Genomic DNA, 13,741 nt, shown 5'->3' with positions numbered 1-13,741 from the left:
AATTGAAACTTTTCCCTTTGGTTCATGTTACAATATATTGTACGGGAGGTTGCAGCTCACGTGCTTAATATGAACCACTACTAATTTTTTTTTAACTATATTGTAAAAATATTTTACATGTTTCGGATGTTCCTTCAGAGTTGAAGATAATCTACTTCCTAGTCCAAGCCTCCCGCAGGACGACAAGGATAGCAGAGCCGCAGCGGGTAGGTATGAGCCCGGGACCATCAACACGACCGAACGACAGTCCAACGCGCATACCGCACCACTACTGCTAGGACAAATTTGTACAAAACTCCTTCTTCCCTAGTGCTATTAGAGCTATAAGGTTGCCTGAGCTAGCCAGGAAAACCAGTGACTTGGCAGAATTTAAGTCATTGGTTAATATGCATGACTAAATGCATGACGCTTGGGACGTAATCATCTTCTTTTTTGAAGTAACGTCTGTATTATATAAGATAAGATAAGATACTAAATAGATTTTTTCTCTTTAAAAAAAAGTAAACATTTTTTTTTGTAAATCTATGTATTAATATGACAGGCTATATTTAATTTATTATAATTTTCTATACGGGACGGACGGACAAAGAGACCACAAAAAAAAAACAACGAATAGAGGCTATTCCACCTTCGGGGGCCGCTAAATTGCATCACTTATTTAGAATCAGTCATGTCATTAATTTTTGATATATCTAGGCAATAATATAATTTTCTATTGGAAATATTTTATTAATAGTTTTTGTTTATCGCAACTTATAGCATTGCTCATTGCGCTAAGGTCCAATCACATTTTTGACCAGTTGGGGGAGGGGACGTAGGAGCAGGTTTCCGTGCTGCTTTTTCAAAAGCTGACTAAAATAAAAAGCTGCTCGAATCTAAATTCTAACTTGAGTTCTCAATCCTCTCTCTCGCTATATATATATATATATATAGGTCGATGGTGACCACGTTTGTCATCCAGGGGACTGAGGGCTTTGTGCTAGGGCTTGGTGTCTCCTCATGTGGCTGGTGAGACCTAAGTGAGCCCGGAATGTTCAGCTGCACACTGGGCAGGTTATTCCAGCTGGAGCTTGTGTCATTGGCCTTGCTTTTTTTTTCCCTTACGATTTTCTTCTTTTCTGATGCTGTATCATGTGCGTCCGTCTCCCAAGTGGCAGAATCAATGCTGAAGGCTTTCATAGAAGCTTTAAGGGTGTCCACCTTGTGATCGCTTTCCTTCCTTTAATTAGCCATAAAGGAGTCGTTTAAGAATACATTTTTATAGCTTGCATAAAATGTTGTGGTTAAGAAGTGTCCGCTTGTAGTTGTAGCAAGCTCGGAATAAGTCACTACAGCTCTGGATTTACGACAGTGCGTCTACCAAGGGGTTTTACCCTCCACAATCTCAAACATATACACTTTTTAAAAATAAAATATGCATATTAAATATATTTTTTTTAAAGGAGAGTGAGATTAAATTAAACTAATTTAAAGCCTGCTTTTAGATGTAAGTATTTTTATTCATAAGTGAATGTTTATTAAAGCTTTCGAAAAGGTGTATGGGCCTCAACATACTGAAATCCAGCCCTAAGAGAGAGAGAGAGAGAGAGAGAGAGAGAGAGAGATTGGTAAAAGGGGGAGAAAAAATTTGATTTCAAGCTGGTTTTCTAATTTCAAAACTCTTAGCTCTTATGTCGTTTGTTAAGAAGAGGGGGGGGGACTATGTAAGAACTATTCTCCCCACACATACACAATTATGACACTTTCTACTGCCTGCACCATAGCGTTTTTATTTTATTTTAATAAAGAACAAGGGAGATAGTCAGGGAAAATGAACAAGGAAGATAATCAGGGATAAGGGGTAGTTGAAAAAAAAGGCACTCTTTAAGGAGACCATTTAAAAAATGGAAAAAAAAAATTTTCTTCTTTAAATGTAATTTTTTGTAGGCTTAGTCTTGAAATGCTGCAAATGGCAAATATAATTGCAGATATATTATAATTTAATTCCCCTGTCTTTAACCACTTTTTAAAGATATTCATTACTTGACACAGAAAAGAAACTGCATAGATAAACCTACCCAGTATGAATTTTGCACCCATGTCCCCATTAACTCTCTAATTCATTTTGAAAATACAATGCACATAAACGTTAGACAAGATACAGACAGTCTGTGAATCATTTTTCTTTTTCATATTAATTAGTTAGAGTACTTCTGTTCTACAATCCTAACAAGAAAAAATATTTTTTTTTAAAGTTTTACAAAATAATAAAGCTTAGAGTATCAATTAGTTTGGATCAGTCATATAATTAAATGTGTAATAGATCTAGAGTCACTCTAGACTAACAATAATAAATTTGTCTGATTAAAAATATTGTTAACAATTGTTTTTGCACTATTTCATGCTCTTATAGCTTTTTCAATACGCTATGATTCTATCATTTGTTTGAATCATTTGGGAAAGGGAGGGGGAGGGGGGAAGAAAGAATGAGGGGGGTGGGGAGAAAGAATGGGGTATCTTGTGAATGTTATCGTAATCGCTTTTTAAATGCATTTACTTAAAAAACGGGGAACAGCCAGACTTCTAACTCAGGGCTCAAGGGGCTACCGAAGTGCTTATGAAAATATAAGGTTTATAGTTACCTAGTGTTACTTTCAAACTTTAAATCGGCGATCTACAAAGGGAACTACTTCAGTTTATACCCATCACATCAGTCAAGTACAATTTCTTTCCCTTGTAAGATTATTACATCCTAGCCCAAACCAAACTGTATCTTGGTATTGTTACAATAGTATTATTAGAATCTTGTACCAGTAAAACATTACAACAGTTATTCAAGAAAACAACGTGAACACTAGATTTAGACTGCCATGGTGAACAGGACTATATATTTATACATTTTTTCTTCCAACAAAAAAAAAATTAAAAAATGCAAATATTAAAATTCCTTAGAAAGAAACATCATACTTTTTGATAACCGTTTAGGATGTCTTAGGAAATCAGTATAGTCAACAAGACAAGTATGTCTGCCTGGTCGTGTGGTACGCGCTCCGCGCTGTCTTCTCGATGGTCCTTGGTTTGAACCCTGCCCACTGCAATCCCCTGCCATATTGCAGGAGGTTTGGGCAAGGCTGTATAATAATCCTCTATCTTGAAGAACGTTCGAAACTAACGATTCAGAAGTCAACCTTGAACTGCAAGAAATGTGAACTTCCAGAAAGGAAGTAGATATTTTTTTTTATTAATTTATTACGCCTATAAATTGAACGCGTTTCAAATGTTAAATGTTTAAATACTTATTTAAAAAAAATTATAATACATGATCAACAATGATTGGTTTTAAAAGTGGGCTACTTATTAACGCTATGTTATTAAGTAACTTGACTAATGACTAATGTACACATTAAAAAAAAAAAGAAAAATGATTAGTTAGGCTTGTCCATTGCCTCATTTTATGTTATCAGTGTTTAAATGTATATATATATATATATATATATATATATATATATATATATATATATATATAATTTTGTTTATATATTTTTTGTTTTGTTTTATAGAAGAGGGAGATTCAACTGCAAAACCCCCTGGTAGGGTTTGTTTTTTTTTAACTCAAAACCCTTTTGGCTGAGCTGGGACAAGTGATGGTTTAGTATTTCATTTGGGGGGGGGGGGGGTTAAATCCCCCCCCACCCGGCTACGCCCATGATATATATACATAATTATGTTCCAAAAATAGCCCAATGCTGGCTATCTATACATATATGAAGTCCACGCTTTCTAAGAGATGGTCAGTAAGATCATTATCGGTCATTGTTCCACGGCAAGGGGGCTCAGCGTGTCATACAGTGACACGACAGGGCGTAGGGCCGCCCGGTGAGTTCAAGATGATACCGCAACGACAACACGAAAGTGTCAAATTAAATGTTCATTGAGAGAAACAAAATCTACGAGTACTTATAAATGAAAGTTATCCTGATCATCGTGTGCAGCTATTGTCTTTGGTATTGGACTAGTGCCGTGAACTACGACTGATAAGAATCTGACATTTCAATTCATATCATAGGCTAACATTAAGACTGCTTTATTGATTCTCTAAGGAAATTTGTTGTAATTTCAAAGATTTTTCAATTAAAAAATATTCTACTCTACGTGCTCAATGTGACATATCTTTGGGGAAACTTGATATGGACATTAAGAAGCGTATAAAAACGATTGGCGCAGATGCTTTGCTAGCCCATTTCAATTTTATAGTCCTGTACATATGTTTCTTGTATCACTCTAAAGTATATCAGAACTACACAGTGTACATTTCTCTACCTCACATAATATTGTTTAAAAAAAATATTAAACTATCAGCTACGTAACTTTCGCTAAATGCTAAATAAATACAAAATACCAATGCAGAGAAATCTCTGCTTGTATTGAATAACTCTTCACGTTGGCCTACTTTGATTTCGAAAAAAAAAAGGCCAGAGAGTGTTTGACTGGAATTTGTATTCACCTAAGTATATAATCCAGTCTTACTTTGTTTGTCTGGTATATGATTAGTAGCGATCTGATTTATAAATAGCTTAAGGAACTAGAAGAATTTTTCAAAGAGCGATTTTTTTCTTTCGTTATAATCGTAGGTAACTTTTATGTGCATTGCGAATCCTTCATTCAGATCATTGGACAATACTTTCCAAGTTGAATCTACTACGCATAAACATATTTATTTCGACGTTCGCTGTCATATTGCATTCTTTGAGCCATGTCAATGCGTGTCACTTAATTGACCATTGTCCGCAGGTGGCCTCGGTGAACTGACCATTCCAGTCTACAACATTGGTATGCGAGCACGCGTGCGTATGTCTATGCGTGTGTGTGTGTTTGACAGCGCTAACGAAACGGCCTTGCATTCAATAGTGTGAACTATGACACAAGCAAAGTGTCGGGACGCATTCTTCAGACGACCAAATTTCCAGCAGAGATATGACAACGTCAAAGGCCGAGGTGTTGCCAATATAAATAGCTCCAGTCTCGTTTTTCTGGCTTTTTAATCGTCTGCTTCTATGTGGTTGCCGAGACGGCTTGTTGTTATTTTCCAATTCATTTCCCTATGGCATGTTCTAGGTACATAAAAATGTGGGCATATTATGCAGTACTGAGTAAGTTCTGTCTCTCTTTATCATTTTTAATGGGATCCATTTCATATAAAATGTTATATTATCGATATATGTGCGACTGTGTATGTTACACATATATTGGTGTTCAGAGTACATAGACATATATATTTATACATATATATCTATTTTTTTTTTATTTTTTTTATTTTTTTTTTGCACTTTATTTTAAATATCTGATGGGGATAAAAATAGGTTTATCAAGAGAGATAACTGCATTTTACACAAAAAAACGCATTCCCTTAAGATTCTCCCACTTGGTACAGCACTAGCTTCAGGAGTATCCCATCGGATTCTGCAGTGCAGAGCGTTGTTTAGTTTAAAACTAGATTATCTTAGAATCAGAATAGAATTTTAGTCCCTTTTCATACTATTTTTTATTAGAATGTTTAAATGGAGCTATTTTTTTATTTATTTATTTAACCATTTACGATATTTGGTTTGGCAATACTGAGCATATCTAAGAAGTAAGGAGATCTTAACTCTAGTATATATTATATTTCAGAAGTTAGATTTCAGATCTATACTATATGTTCGTAGATGTAATGCTTAGACGTTTAAGGGAACATGTCCTAAGTGTTCATTTTTTGAAGTAACGTCTGTATTATATAAGATAAGATATGAGCTTTACTTTTGCTCGGGGGCGCGGTAGCTGAGTGGTTAAGCGCCTGGCTTTCGAGCCCTGGGGTCCTGGGTTCGAATCTCGGTGAAGGCTGGGATTTTGAGTTTTGGCATTTTTAGGTTCACGCAAATCTAATGGGTACCTAACTTTAGTTGGGGAAAATAAAGGCGGTTGGTCGCTGTGCTGGCCACATGACACCCTGCTCGTGAACTGTTGGCCAAAGAAACAGTTGGTCTTAACATCATCTGCCCTAGAGATCAAAAGGTCTGAAAGGGGAGCTTGACTTTTACTTATTTATGTCACACTATAGAGTCATTCATTTATCTCCAACATTCAAGAGTTTAATGATGTAATCATAGAAAGTAAACGTAATGGCATCGAATTTCATTCGGCGAATTTCTGTATATATTTTAGTCTTCTATCATATCACCCAAGGAGGCGCGGTGGCTGAGTGGTAAAGCGATTGGCTTCCGAACCGGGGGTTCCCGACTTTGAATCCTGGGACTTTTAATTTCGGGCTCCTTATTTCACCTCTGAGTCCACTCAGCTCTAAGAGTTACCTGAAATTCTGAAATTAGTTCGGGAACAGGTGATTGGTCGTTGTGCTGGCCACATGACACCCTCGTTAACCGTGGGCCATAGAAACAGATGAGCTTTACATCAGCTGCCTCATAGATTGCAATGTCTGAAAGGGGAACTTTATTTATTTTTTACTTTACATATCACCCAAGACTTCTACAAGAAATAACCTAACTTTCCTATAAAGTCAACCAATCTTCTCCCAGAAATAACCCAATTTTCCTATAAAATCAACCAATCTTCTCAAAGAAATAACCTAACTTTCCTATAAAATCAACCAAACTTCTCCCAGAAATAATCTAGCTTTCCTATAAAATCAATTACATCTTCTTCCAAAATTATCTTTTTGTTCAATAAAATAACACAATACTTCTCCCAAACAACTTAATTTTTCTAAAACAAAAAAACAATCACAATAAAAATAAAATAATTCTTCTATAGAATCACCCACGTCTTTGTTTAGTGACTTAGCCTTCAATATGCACATATTTTGTTTCTTTTTAACAGTTTCGGTTTTAACGACTGCAATAGTATCCCTAAAGATAGAGGACAAACTGTTAATCGAAGAGCATCCTGACAGAGTCATATTTAGAACACGGCTCTGTCAGCCTATCTCGTCAGATGTTCTCCAGTCCATTTTAGGAACCGACTACGATCACACAAGAATGGCGTCCACGTTGGATCACGCCAAGCAGCTCACAAGCCGTCGCCGAAGGTCCCTACTCCCCGCAAAGGCAGCCGACTCCCAAACAACAGACGGCACTGGTAGCGAAAGTGACGCTGCCGGAGAAAACTGGTTTCTGAGACGACTGCAACACAGAGCAGCCTCAGAGCAGCTCTCGCCGCCGTGGGAGTGCAAGATGGCGTACAGAACGAGACAAAACGGGATCGGCATGTTCCCGCAGTTCATAGTGGATGGCCAGTGCTTGACAAAGAAATGCTTCTACGACCTATACCAGTGTGACCCGGTAAAATATTCCATGAAGATCTTAAAGAAAGATGTGAACAGATGCAATCCCATGCCAGTCTTATCCAATGCCACTGTCTACGAGGAGCGTTGGACCATTGTTACACAGCATGTGACGGTAGCATGTAACTGTGTCTCTTCCTACAGACACAGATCTCCGATACACAGAAATATGGTTCAGAAAGGAGGATGACCCATTTAGAACTTCTTAATGTAAGTAAAATCTAAGTTTAATCTTAGCAATAATAATAATAAGGCTTGTCTTCGAGTCCGAAGATTAGTAAGGAATCAGACCTAGCAATATTTTGTATATTAATACACACAGAGATACAGGCACCTTTTTTAATTCCGATTGTTCCAACAAATTTTTATAATATTAAGTGCTCTTTCTTCCCTGAACCAGCCAGGAAAACAATTAATAGTAGAGTTTAAGTCTCTAAACACATGCACTAGTTAGTAGAGTTTAAGTCTCTAAACACATGCACTAGTAAGTAGAGTTTAAGTCTCTAAACACATGCACTAGTAAGTAGAGTTTAAGTCTCTAAACACATGCACTAGTAAGTAGAGTTTAAGTCTCTAAAAACATGCACTAGTTAGTAGAGTTTAAATCCCTAAATACATGCACTAGTTAGTACAGTGTAAGTCCCAAAATAAATGCACTAGTTAGTAGAGTTTAAACCCCTAAATACATGCACTAGCTAGTAGAGTTTTAAGTCTATAAATACATGCACTAGTTAGTCCCAAAATACATGTAGTATGTTGAAAAATTGATATGCTTAGGACGTAAATATCTCTTTCTTTAAAGGAACGTCTTTAATTTATAAGATAAGAAATTACATCCTACATTTTTCTCTTGAAATTTCTTTTTCATTTCGAACAAGCAACATTGAGGAAGGGAGGCAACTGATTTGATTTATCTTCTGCCCTTCTTTCTAAATACACATACTGTGTCGACATGAATGCCTGGCTGGTCGTTGAATATGCACATGCAAATGTGACAGCATATATTCCTCTTGCCAAAAAAAAAAAACCCGCTTAACGTTGTATAGGACACGCCTTATTACATACAACTATTCTGATTTAGATCAATGTCAACACGTTACTCGACCTAAAACACTATTTCAAATTTATACAAATACAAAATGTGGATTTTGTCATTTGTACATATAGCATAGCGAGCATACATATAGGCTACCAATGAACATTTGCTCTGTTTGTAAACCCAACCCAAACTCCAGTCAGTTACTTTGTGATCGTCCTGTTCACAACAATCCTGCATGTGTTAAATTGTTTAAAATGTCAGTCTGACCTGCCCTAGTCCTGATGGATTTTTTGTACCTGGCTTGAAATTATAACAAAAAAAAAAATCCTTTTGAAACAGGCCATTCTCCCGAAACTTTTAGGATTAGGTATAGGTGAGGTTAATATTTATCTTAGAGACCTGCAATAGGTGTACAATTCGCCTGATTCTGTGGCAATGTCAACGGACGAGTCACGTGATGAGAACAATAAAAAATAAATAAAAAGAAGTGACGCTTCTGCTTTTAGATCTAGCTGTCTGAGTAGAGCGGACTCTTTGACGTACTAAAATGTCAAATGAAATGTCTCCAAGACAGTTTCGTTTTCTTTTTGTTCCATTTTTTTAAAGATCTTGATCGACGTTTTAGGGAATACTATAGCATTCAAAAATGGTATGCGACCTCATGTAGATTATTAAACTAAAGTGACAGTACATACACACGTTCAAAGTTAACTGCATAGAAAAGTTAAAAACTAACTTCCAACATAAATTTAAAGTTAACTCAGTAACTACATACGTGTTCAAATATAAATGCATACATAAGTTCAAAGCTAACTGCATACACAAGCTTAACGCTAACAGCATACAGTCAATCATTCAATGTTTCTCCTTTTCCCCCCAATGTTTTGGTTAGTTCTTTGACCTTTGATCTTTCAACTGAGAAGAGTTGGGAGAGAATAAAAAATACTAGATGTCATTTTTCAAACATTTAACGTTAATACTATACCCGGTATATATAAGATTACAAGATGTCTACAAGGAAGCACGATTTTTTTAAATCGTCATTCAACACTTCCTATTTTAAGGCACTAGACCTATATCATACTTCATCATACTTAAAGATAAATTCTGACGACCCCTTAATATGTATACAATGATAGATACTAGATGTGGACATATATATTTATATATTTCAGTGCTGCTTCACTTCACTATCAGCGCTTGTTGACAGATGAACACTTGGCTATTGAGATGATAGAGGTAATTATTGAACATTAAGTGCTTCCTCTTTTGAAGTCTATTTTACATTAATGAACAAAATAAATATTTTAGCAGGCCTACCTTAGACCAAAATTGTGTCTTTTAATACGAGTAAATAATATGTTTTGAGATCAACTTTGCTACAATAACCAAGTTAATTTATCAGCACTTAGTCTCATTTCTAGGCCTCCGTTGAAATTTTTTTTTCGGAAATTGGGAAAGTGTCTTTATTATGTCTTTATCTCCACAATTATTTTTCCACGTTCTGACATAATTGTTCATTTTTCACATTTCTGCATTTTACCCTGTTATGATCAAACTTCAATAACATTTTTTTTGTCATCAGAAAACGTTACATTTGGCATATAATTATAAGAGACTGCGTGCTCTTTTTATATAACAAATTATATTTTATAGAACCAAAAAAAAATAATTTAATGGGGTCAAATCAACAATGTTAATTAGGAGAGAAAGAGTTAATTTTAGAGTGGGCTGTTTATGTGAACCTTTGGAGTAATTGCCAGGTAGTGTCACCAATGGTCTTGTGGGGCGTGGCACAGCATATAATGTTTAAGTTTTGACATACTTCTGCTTCAGTCTGTTGTACATACTCAAAGAAAGCTGACGTAATAACAATCCTTATATTGTAATCGTACACAATCGTTTAATTTGCATAAAGAGTGAATATGTATTTAAATGAACCTATTGAAACAGTGTGCTATAACTCAGTAGTAGTTGTTTTTTTTTTTAAAGTAGAGCATTACTTCCTAAGTAGTCATGGTTATGGTTAGGGCTCAGAGCCTAAATCTAAACTGATGCCAGGATAGAATGTACAACCCAGTCCGCGCTTGTTACAATGCACAGTGTGTGTGTAATAGTTCTCTCCAAAGCCTTTTGCTTTTATCCTTTGTTATTGCTATTATACAATCTATTAGTTTGTTATGAAACGATTCATCTACTTTAAACTCTTTACTTATCGAGTCAGCCTGAGCTTTGGCTGATTGAGGGAAGCTTAAATAATGTTTGGATACTGGCTACAGTCAGTCAAAACCCTACACTGTTATGACCTATCTTATTGTAGTTCAGACACGTATTTCTTCACCCACTTGCTCTTCAAACACTGAAGAGTGTCTTCTAGCAAGGGAAAATTCGTTACAATTTATATGATCTCAAGGCCAGAATTATTTGTCATCTGGTGCGCAATAAAATACTGTGACCGCGATTTAAGACTAAGACTGCTTTATTGATCCATAGGGAAATGTGTTATGATTACAAGGACTATTTTCTCATATAAAGACAACACAACAGAAACATACACATAAAATCAAATGTACAAGATATTTTTTTGTAATTGAAGATTTTCTCGATAAACTAAGCAATGTCAAGGGCGCTAAATTGAACTTTCATGCTGCCAACTAAAGGAAAGCTACAAACGGAAGAACAAAATTGTATTCTGCAGCGCTAAAAAAATAATATAATGATAAAAAAATTTACCATTTTAACCTTTAAAAAAAAGAGCTTATCAACACTTCCTTTCTTATTTACACCGGATACACCAAAAAGCTTACTATTTATGAATTGGCATCATGTATGAAAATCCGCAATAAAATTGATATTGTTTACTGTAAAATTGTGAAAAGATTCTTATTTCAATAAAAAGACATTGCCATTATTTGGTACGAATTCGAAAGGAAATTATTTTCGTATAATAATTGTATTTTATGGTAAGTTTACCAGATTTTTAGTAAGCTTTTAATTATTCCAATTAATAACAAACTATATTTTTACCCATTACAGATTTCCTTCAGTTGGGAAAGTCTCTGCAGTGAAGACTCGGTCTCCTTTTAGTTTTGGAGATTAGCTAAGAAAGTAAACTTGTTGATTCAGCAAGCGTGAAAACTTCAGCATGGTCTCATCTTTCAACCTGGAGTACGATGGACCTGAGATTAACTAGAATGGAATAAATATCTTATATTGACAAGTTTTTTTTTTCTTTTTAGAAAAAAAAATTAAGTCCAATAGTTATTTATGTGTACCTAGTCATTATTTTTAATGATTAGAGCTCAAATTAAACTGACTTAAAGTTGTCCAGCTGTACATGCTATTGTATCTGTGTTTTTATATTCCTTGAGGCTGGATGTTTAAACCTATATGAATAGTGTTTAAAGATAACAGATGTTTTGGGTAGTGTACATCATTACGGAAACTATCTCACAATTCACAAGAGTATGCACTCTAGTTGTCACCAAAAGGAAAGCATAAGTTTGCTTTTTCTTGAATATTAAAGTCTTACAATTCAAGACTCGCTACAGAATTAAGTTTATCGAATTTTATCATATTGCAATTTAAATTTATTAACAAAATGAATTCTTATTTTATATGTGATACTACTGACAAATGTACAGTTCGGATTGTCTTTAGAATTAACTTATTCATTCAAACTCTGTTGTTGTGAGTTTAAATTGTGCCATTAATTGTTATTACTTTTTTAAAGTATTTGTAATATTTATAATTGTCTATAATAATCATCTTGTTTTTTCCCTATTGGGATGCTTTTTTGTTCAATAAATTACGCCTATTTTAAAGGCAAAATATTTTAAAAAGTGGCCTAACACAAAATCTGTTTAAATTGGTGGTGTGACTGTGAATGACTTAACAATAGCTCTGACAGTCAATGAACTAAGCCTAATAGCCTATGAATGTTCTAAATGAATGATCAGCCTAAGCAGTTTCTGCCAGTCACCCATACCTAACTAATAGTTTAGGATTGTAAGTGTATTTTCGCTTATGTGTTATAGACCATGGCTTTTGAGATGTTTCTCTTTTACTCCATTCTATTACGTCACGTGATGGTCTGACCTAAGTAAATGTTGGACATTTTAATTAAAATTTTAACCTTGTTCGTTTACTTAATAAATTTTATTGATGTCATTCATAATGTTGTTGTTATTACTAAAACTGGGCACCACTGACTAAAGACAAATTATGACAAAACGGAAAATATAGACATACAGACATATACATAGAAAACTCAAGAACTTGTGGCTTTTAAGACTTACACTAAGACTTACATTAAAATGGTAAAAACGGCAATCTGGATAAACATCAAAGTAGGCAGAGGTGTCTCCACTCTGTAGGATACATTCACATGTTTGATGTAAACACTACGGGAGATCAATGTCCATTTCTTTTAATTATATTGTAGAGGACTTATGTCAGGTGGCGGCCCACATCTAAGGGTCTGACAAGGCGTGGTAGCACGACCATGTCCAGACTTAGGATTTGCCACACCTACATGACGCACTCCTTTGTGCTGAAGAGAGAGGAGCCCCCACTTTGTGAGTACTGTGACTCTCGCCTCACCGTGGAACATATCCTCATTGATTACCCCAAATACTAGGATATTAGGGGGAAATGTTTATAGAGCGCACAACTTAAAAACACTGTTCGATGGTGTCGACCCTGGGAAGGTACCGGTACTGGGCTTTGTCCGAGAGGTGGGTTTGTCTACGAAGATTTGATTTGTGAAAGTGTGAACGTATAATATTTACAAAAGATTTTTACTAAATTTTTACTAACTTTACTATTTTAACTGTGAATAGACCTTGCTTTTAATGATTTAACTGTATAGAATTTAGCTCTGGTGATATGAAGGGAGAGTAATACTTGAAGGATTACGGGCACGACATGGCCTAAATTGTGCCGATGTGCCAAAAACTCAAACTCACTTATGCCCTTCTGGAAATTCAAAGAAAAAAAACCCATAGACATCAAGACATTGTTGATTTTTAAATACTGCACTGATTGTGTAGGGGAAGTAACCATAAGAAAAATTAAAAAAAAAAAACATATAGCTACAATGTGATAAAAATGTTTGTAAAATGTTTTACATGTTTCGGATGTTCCTTCAGAGTTGAAGATAATTACTTCCTAGTCCAAACCTCCCGCAGGACGACGGAGGATGGGAGCGGGCAGGGTTTAAACCCGGGACCATCGATAAATCTGAACGACAGTCCAGCGTGCAAACTGCTTGTAACATCTTTGTTCCTAAATGTGGTTCTAGTGACAATTAGAAGTTTGTATACCGCGCGCAATTTTCTTGTTTCATTTTTTTGTGTGGAAATCCCAATCCAGTCGTCACGATACGA

At 35.3% G+C, this 13,741-nt stretch overlaps 1 long non-coding RNA gene across 1 annotated transcript; it reads left to right on the top strand.

Annotated features, from left to right (window-relative positions):
- Nucleotides 1-4,927: 4,927 nt before the first annotated feature.
- LOC106055674 (uncharacterized) lies at nucleotides 4,928-12,673 on the top strand. Its single transcript, XR_001215583.2, has 4 exons — nucleotides 4,928-5,129; nucleotides 6,853-7,525; nucleotides 9,530-9,593; nucleotides 11,391-12,673. It is a non-coding gene; the product is annotated as an uncharacterized LOC106055674 (long non-coding RNA).
- Nucleotides 12,674-13,741: the final 1,068 nt, after the last annotated feature.

Source organism: Biomphalaria glabrata, chromosome 15, assembly GCF_947242115.1.
Source record: "Biomphalaria glabrata chromosome 15, xgBioGlab47.1, whole genome shotgun sequence".
NCBI classification, from domain to species: Eukaryota; Metazoa; Mollusca; class Gastropoda; family Planorbidae; genus Biomphalaria; species Biomphalaria glabrata.
Note: the sequence above shows the minus strand (reverse complement) of the source record. Positions and strands in the feature narration are given on the sequence as shown.